Source organism: Nothobranchius furzeri, chromosome 2 (genome assembly GCF_043380555.1).
Source record: "Nothobranchius furzeri strain GRZ-AD chromosome 2, NfurGRZ-RIMD1, whole genome shotgun sequence".
In the NCBI taxonomy this organism is placed as follows: domain Eukaryota; kingdom Metazoa; phylum Chordata; class Actinopteri; order Cyprinodontiformes; family Nothobranchiidae; genus Nothobranchius; species Nothobranchius furzeri.
In genome coordinates this window covers 30,983,095-30,990,840 of record NC_091742.1, presented here as the reverse complement: position 1 = coordinate 30,990,840, position 7,746 = coordinate 30,983,095, and positions in this window count along the sequence as shown.

Below are 7,746 nucleotides of genomic sequence, written 5' to 3'. Positions count from 1 at the left end.
TTCTGGGTTCATTTGTGTGAAAACAAGGTCCAATCAGGCTGAAACGTTACAGGAAGGTAGAATCTATTGAGTTGTAAGTGATCTGAACGTTTCATGATGATCGCACTTTCCTAAGGGGGTCAAACCATGTCCCAAAGGTCACCGGATCTGGTGTCAATTTAAAGAAGTAGTCCAGTTACACATTTGTGGGCTTATAACTTGGCTTCTGAATGTCCTGGAGAGATCAGGTTTGTTTTAGTGTACTCCAATCAACAGCCCCTACTACCACAAAAAGGAATGGAGTGATTAGCACTTATGGTTTGTAAATGGCACCCAGAAATATGTTGCACGAAGCACAATTTCACATCATTCTGGGTCCATTTGTGTGAAAACAAGGTCCAATCAGGCTGAAACGTTACAAGAAGGTAGAATCTATTGAGTTGTAAGTGATCTGAACGTTTCATGATGATAGCACTTTCCTAAGGGGGTCAAACCATGTCCCAAAGGTCACCGGATATGGTGTCAATTTAAAGAAGTAGTCCAGTACCAACATTTGTGGGCTTATAACTTGGCTTCTGAATGTCCTAGAGAGGTCAGACTTGTTTTAGTGTACTCCAGTCAACAGCCCCTACAACCACAAAAAGGAATGGAGTCATTAGCACTTATGGTTTGTAAATGGCATCCAGAATTAAGTTGTACGAAGCACAATTTCAAATCATTCTGGGTCCATTTGTGTGAAAACAAGGTCCAATCAGGCTGAAACGTTACAGGAAGGTAGAATCTATTGAGTTGTAAGTGATCTGAACGTTTCATGCTGATAGCACTTTCCTAAGGAGGTCAAACTATGTCCCAAAGGTCACCGGATCTGGTGTCAATTTAAAGAAGTAGTCCAGTTACACATTTGTGGGCTTATAACTTGGCTTCTGAATGTCCTAGAGAGATCAGGTTTAATTTAGTGTACTCCAATAAACAGCCCCTACAACCACAAAAAGGAATGGAGTCATTAGCACTTATGGTTTGTAAATGGCACCCAGAATTATGTTGCACGAAGCACAGTTTCACATCATTCTGGGTTCATTTGTGTGAAAACAAGGTCCAATCAGGCTGAAACGTTACAGGAAGGTAGAATCTATTGAGTTGTAAGTGATCTGAACGTTTCATGATGATAGCACTTTCCTAAGGGGGTCAAACCATGTCCCAAAGGTCACCGGATCTGGTGTCAATTTAAAGAAGTAGTCCAGTTACACATTTGTGGGCTTATAACTTGGCTTCTGAATGTCCTAGAGAGGTCAGGCTTGTTTTAGTGTACTCCAATCAACAGCCCCTACAACCACAAAAAGGAATGGAGTGATTAGCACTCATGGTTTGTAAATGGCACCCAGAAATATGTTGCACGAAGCACAATTTCACATCATTCTGGGTCCATTTGTGTGAAAACAAGGTCCAATCAGGCTGAAACGTTACAAGAAGGTAGAATCTATTGAGTTGTAAGTGATCTGAACGTTTCATGATGATCGCACATTCCTATAGGGGGTCAAACCATGTCCCAAAGGTCACCGGGCCTGGTGTCACTTTAAAGAAGTGGTCCTGTTACACCTTTGTGGGCTTATAACTTGGCTTCTGAATGTCCTAGAGAGATCAGGTTTAATTTAGTGTACTCCAATAAACAGCCCCTACAACCACAAAAAGGAATGGAGTCATTAGCACTTTTGGTTTGTAAATGGCACCCAGAATTATGTTGCACGAAGCACAATTTCACATCATTCTGGGTTCATTTGTGTGAAAACAAGGTCCAATCAGGCTGAAACGTTACAGGAAGGTAGAATCTATTGAGTTGTAAGTGATCTGAACGTTTCATGCTGATAGCACTTTCCTAAGGAGGTCAAACTATGTCCCAAAGGTCACCGGATCTGGTGTCAATTTAAAGAAGTAGTCCAGTTACACATTTGTGGGCTTATAACTTGGCTTCTGAATGTCCTAGAGAGATCAGGTTTAATTTAGTGTACTCCAATAAACAGCCCCTACAACCACAAAAAGGAATGGAGTCATTAGCACTTATGGTTTGTAAATGGCACCCAGAATTATGTTGCACGAAGCACAATTTCACATCATTCTGGGTTCATTTGTGTGAAAACAAGGTCCAATCAGGCTGAAACGTTACAGGAAGGTAGAATCTATTGAGTTGTAAGTGATCTGAACATTTCATGATGATAGCACTTTCCTAAGGGGGTCAAACCATGTCCCAAAGGTCACCGGATCTGGTGTCAATTTAAAGAAGTAGTCCAGTTACACATTTGTGGGCTTATAACTTGGCTTCTGAATGTCCTAGAGAGGTCAGGCTTGTTTTAGTGTACTCCAATCAACAGCCCCTACCACCACAAAAAGGAATGGAGTGATTAGCACTAATGGTTTTAAATGGCACCCAGAATTATGTTGCACGAAGCACAATTTCACATCATTCTGGGTCCATTTGTGTGAAAACAAGGTCCAATCAGGCTGAAACGTTACAAGAAGGTAGAATCTATTGAGTTGTAAGTGATCTGAACGTTTCATGATGATCACACATTCCTGTAGGGGGTAAAACCATGTCCCAAAGGTCACCGGGCCTGGTGTCACTTTAAAGAAGTAGTCCAGTTACACCTTTGTGAGCTTATAACTTGGCTTCTGAATATCCTAAAGAGGTCAGGTTTGTTTTAGAGTACTCCAGTTAACAGCCCCCATTACCCCAAAAAGGAATGGAGTCATTAGCACTTATGGCTTTTAAATGGCACCCAGAATTATGTTGCACGAAGCACAATTTCACATCATTCTGGGTTCATTTGTGTGAAAACAAGGTCCAATCAGGCTGAAACGTTACAGGAAGGTAGAATCTATTGAGTTGTAAGTGATCTGAACGTTTCATGCTGATAGCACTTTCCTAAGGAGGTCAAACCATGTCCCAAAGGTCTCCGGATCTGGTGTCAATTTAAAGAAGTAGTCCAGTTACACATTTGTGGGCTTATAACTTGGCTTCTGAATGTCCTAGAGAGATCAGGTTTAATTTAGTGTACTCCAATAAACAGCCCCTACAACCACAAAAAGGAATGGAGTCATTAGCACTTATGGTTTGTAAATGGCACCCAGAATTATGTTGCACGAAGCACAATTTCACATCATTCTGGGTTCATTTGTGTGAAAACAAGGTCCAATCAGGCTGAAACGTTAAAGGAAGGTAGAATCTATTGAGTTGTAAGTGATCTGAACGTTTCATGATGATAGCACTTTCCTAAGGGGGTCAAACCATGTCCCAAAGGTCACCGGATCTGGTGTCAATTTAAAGAAGTAGTCCAGTTACACATTTGTGGGCTTATAACTTGGCTTCTGAATGTCCTAGAGAGGTCAGGCTTGTTTTAGTGTACTCCAATCAACAGCCCCTACAACCACAAAAAGGAATGGAGTGATTAGCACTCATGGTTTGTAAATGGCACCCAGAAATATGTTGCACGAAGCACAATTTCACATCATTCTGGGTCCATTTGTGTGAAAACAAGGTCCAATCAGGCTGAAACGTTACAAGAAGGTAGAATCTATTGAGTTGTAAGTGATCTGAACGTTTCATGATGATCGCACATTCCTATAGGGGGTCAAACCATGTCCCAAAGGTCACCGGGCCTGGTGTCACTTTAAAGAAGTAGTCCTGTTACACCTTTGTGGGCTTATAACTTGGCTTCTGAATGTCCTAGAGAGATCAGGTTTAATTTAGTGTACTCCAATAAACAGCCCCTACAACCACAAAAAGGAATGGAGTCATTAGCCCTTTTGGTTTGTAAATGGCACCCAGAATTATGTTGCACGAAGCACAATTTCACATCATTCTGGGTTCATTTGTGTGAAAACAAGGTCCAATCAGGCTGAAACGTTACAGGAAGGTAGAATCTATTGAGTTGTAAGTGATCTGAACGTTTCATGCTGATAGCACTTTCCTAAGGAGGTCAAACTATGTCCCAAAGGTCACCGGATCTGGTGTCAATTTAAAGAAATAGTCCAGTTACACATTTGTGGGCTTATAACTTGGCTTCTGAATGTCCTAGAGAGATCAGGTTTAATTTAGTGTACTCCAATAAACAGCCCCTACAACCACAAAAAGGAATGGAGTCATTAGCACTTATGGTTTGTAAATGGCACCCAGAATTATGTTGCACGAAGCACAATTTCACATCATTCTGGGTTCATTTGTGTGAAAACAAGGTCCAATCAGGCTGAAACGTTACAGGAAGGTAGAATCTATTGAGTTGTAAGTGATCTGAACATTTCATGATGATAGCACTTTCCTAAGGGGGTCAAACCATGTCCCAAAGGTCACCGGATCTGGTGTCAATTTAAAGAAGTAGTCCAGTTACACATTTGTGGGCTTATAACTTGGCTTCTGAATGTCCTAGAGAGGTCAGGCTTGTTTTAGTGTACTCCAATCAACAGCCCCTACCACCACAAAAAGGAATGGAGTGATTAGCACTAATGGTTTTAAATGGCACCCAGAATTATGTTGCACGAAGCACAATTTCACATCATTCTGGGTCCATTTGTGTGAAAACAAGGTCCAATCAGGCTGAAACGTTACAAGAAGGTAGAATCTATTGAGTTGTAAGTGATCTGAACGTTTCATGATGATCACACATTCCTGTAGGGGGTAAAACCATGTCCCAAAGGTCACCGGGCCTGGTGTCACTTTAAAGAAGTAGTCCAGTTACACCTTTGTGAGCTTATAACTTGGCTTCTGAATATCCTGAAGAGGTCAGGTTTGTTTTAGAGTACTCCAGTTAACAGCCCCCATTACCCCAAAAAGGAATGGAGTCATTAGCACTTATGGCTTTTAAATGGCACCCAGAATTATGTTGCACGAAGCACAATTTCACATCATTCTGGGTTCATTTGTGTGAAAACAAGGTCCAATCAGGCTGAAACGTTACAGGAAGGTAGAATCTATTGAGTTGTAAGTGATCTGAACGTTTCATGCTGATAGCACTTTCCTAAGGAGGTCAAACCATGTCCCAAAGGTCTCCGGATCTGGTGTCAATTTAAAGAAGTAGTCCAGTTACACATTTGTGGGCTTATAACTTGGCTTCTGAATGTCCTAGAGAGATCAGGTTTAATTTAGTGTACTCCAATAAACAGCCCCTACAACCACAAAAAGGAATGGAGTCATTAGCACTTATGGTTTGTAAATGGCACCCAGAATTATGTTGCACGAAGCACAATTTCACATCATTCTGGGTTCATTTGTGTGAAAACAAGGTCCAATCAGGCTGAAACGTTAAAGGAAGGTAGAATCTATTGAGTTGTAAGTGATCTGAACGTTTCATGATGATAGCACTTTCCTAAGGGGGTCAAACCATGTCCCAAAGGTCACCGGATCTGGTGTCAATTTAAAGAAGTAGTCCAGTTACACATTTGTGGGCTTATAACTTGGCTTCTGAATGTCCTAGAGAGGTCAGGCTTGTTTTAGTGTACTCCAATCAACAGCCCCTACAACCACAAAAAGGAATGGAGTGATTAGCACTTATGGTTTGTAAATGGCACCCAGAAATATGTTGCACGAAGCACAATTTCACATCATTCTGGGTCCATTTGTGTGAAAACAAGGTCCAATCAGGCTGAAACGTTACAAGAAGGTAGAATCTATTGAGTTGTAAGTGATCTGAACGTTTCACGATGATCGCACATTCCTATAGGGGGTCAAACCATGTCCCAAAGGTCACCGGGCCTGGTGTCACTTTAAAGAAGTAGTCCTGTTACACCTTTGTGGTCTTATAACTTGGCTTCTGAATGTCCTAGAGAGATCAGGTATAATTTAGTGTACTCCAATAAACAGCCCCTACAACCACAAAAAGGAATGGAGTCATTAGCACTTATGGTTTGTAAATGGCACCCAGAATTATGTTGCACGAAGCACAATTTCACATCATTCTGGGTTCATTTGTGTGAAAACAAGGTCCAATCAGGCTGAAACGTTACAGGAAGGTAGAATCTATTGAGTTGTAAGTGATCTGAACGTTTCATGCTGATAGCACTTTCCTAAGGAGGTCAAACTATGTCCCAAAGGTCACCGGATCTGGTGTCAATTTAAAGAAGTAGTCCAGTTACACATTTGTGGGCTTATAACTTGGCTTCTGAATGTCCTAGAGAGATCAGCTTTAATTTAGTGTACTCCAATAAACAGCCCCTACAACCACAAAAAGGAATGGAGTCATTAGCACTTATGGTTTGTAAATGGCACCCAGAATTATGTTGCACGAAGCACAATTTCACATCATTCTGGGTTCATTTGTGTGAAAACAAGGTCCAATCAGGCTGAAACGTTACAGGAAGGTAGAATCTATTGAGTTGTAAGTGATCTGAACGTTTCATGATGATAGCACTTTCCTAAGGGGGTCAAACCATGTCCCAAAGGTCACCGGATCTGGTGTCAATTTAAAGAAGTAGTCCAGTTACACATTTGTGGGCTTATAACTTGGCTTCTGAATGTCCTGGAGAGATCAGGTTTGTTTTAGTGTACTCCAATCAACAGCCCCTACAACCACAAAAAGGAATGGAGTGATTAGCACTTATGGTTTGTAAATGGCACCCAGAAATATGTTGCACGAAGCACAATTTCACATCATTCTGGGTCCATTTGTGTGAAAACAAGGTCCAATCAGGCTGAAACGTTACAAGAAGGTAGAATCTATTGAGTTGTAAGTGATCTGAACGTTTCATGATGATCGCACATTCCTATAGGGGGTCAAACCATGTCCCAAAGGTCACCGGGCCTGGTGTCACTTTAAAGAAGTAGTCCTGTTACACCTTTGTGGGCTTATAACTTGGCTTCTGAATGTCCTAGAGAGATCAGGTTTAATTTAGTGTACTCCAATAAACAGCCCCTACAACCACAAAAAGTAATGGAGTCATTAGCACTTATGGTTTTTAAATGGCACCCAGAATTATGTTGCACGAAGCACAATTTCACATCATTCTGGGTTCATTTGTGTGAAAACAAGGTCCAATCAGGCTGAAACGTTACAGGAAGGTAGAATCTATTGAGTTGTAAGTGATCTGAACGTTTCATGCTGATAGCACTTTCCTAAGGAGGTCAAACTATGTCCCAAAGGTCACCGGATCTGGTGTCAATTTAAAGAAGTAGTCCAGTTACACTTTTGTGGGCTTATAACTTGGCTTCTGAATGTCCTAGAGAGATCAGATTTAATTTAGTGTACTCCAATAAACAGCCCCTACAACCACAAAAAGGAATGGAGTCATTAGCACTTATGGTTTGTAAATGGCACCCAGAATTATGTTGCACGAAGCACAATTTCACATCATTCTGGGTTCATTTGTGTGAAAACAAGGTCCAATCAGGCTGAAACGTTACAGGAAGGTAGAATCTATTGAGTTGTAAGTGATCTGAACGTTTCATGATGATAGCACTTTCCTAAGGGGGTCAAACCATGTCCCAAAGGTCACCGGATCTGGTGTCAATTTAAAGAAGTAGTCCAGTTACACATTTGTGGGCTTATAACTTGGCTTCTGAATGTCCTAGAGAGGTCAGGCCTGTTTTAGTGTACTCCAATCAACAGCCCCTACCACCACAAAAAGGAATGGTCTTGACACATGTCAACACTGGGTCTGACAGAGGGCCTCCAGGAGAGAGGCCCAAGCAAGACGCGCCCCGAGGAATGTCTTGCCACATGTCACCACTGGGTCTGACTGAGCGCCTCCAGGAGAGAGGCCCAAGCAAGACACGCCCCGAGGAGC